Genomic DNA, 895 nt, shown 5'->3' with positions numbered 1-895 from the left:
TTAAAGGGCTGGAGCTTGCCCAGGCGACCCAGCCATGGGGGGGGCTGGGGGAGCAGGGGGGTTGGGGGGCTCGTGCAGAGCCCCCCACGCAGCGTGGGGCAGTGGGGGGCAGTGGGAATCACCCCCCAACCCTGCAGCAGCTGGTGAGTTGGGGCTTTTTTTTTCCCCAAGTGCTGGGAGCTGGGGCCGGGTTTGAGAGTGGGCAGGGGGTAGGCCTGGGTGATTCAGCAGCAGCCAAATCTCTGAATCCAATTTGGCTAGATTGAATCAGGACAGTGATTCGAATCACTGAATCAAATAACTGTCCCCTGAATCAGATGAATCTGAAGCGAATACTAGCTGCTTCACACAGGCCTACTCCCCACCTCTGTGGAGAGCCAGGAGGACAGAGGGCACTGACTGAGTTCTTCTGCTCCCCTGGATTCTGGTTACAGGGAAGACAGTGTCAGTGTCTCTTTCTCTGGAAGAGGTGGACTCTTCCTTCCTTCCTTTATGGAAAGAATTTGGTATCACAAGGGAGTCGGAAAGTACTGAGGCAACATGAGGACCCTCAGCTTGGAGAATTCCTTCCCCACAGGTACTCGTGCTCCTGCCAGGTAACTCTCCAGACAGACACTTGCTTGTCTTGCTGGAGCCACTTCTGATTCTCTTGCCTGGTAAGTAGTGAAGAGGCGGGAGTCCTTAGTTACTGAGCTCACCATAGCCCAAAAAATAGCAAGGAGGGAAAACAAAAGGAGCAACAGAGTTCCACCATGTTTTTCCATACTTGAGCCTGAACTTAGTGCACTTTTAATTCTGTGGCTGGGGTTCAGATTAGACAGGGAGACTGTTTCTAACTGCCACATTTGACAAAAAAATGCACATCTGACCACACCAAAACACTTAACACATTCCT

This window comes from Alligator sinensis, unplaced genomic scaffold (assembly GCF_000455745.1).
Source record: "Alligator sinensis unplaced genomic scaffold, ASM45574v1 scaffold849_1, whole genome shotgun sequence".
NCBI lineage: Eukaryota > Metazoa > Chordata > Crocodylia > Alligatoridae > Alligator > Alligator sinensis.
The sequence above is the reverse complement of the archived record's forward strand: the minus strand, read 5'-3'. Positions refer to the sequence as shown.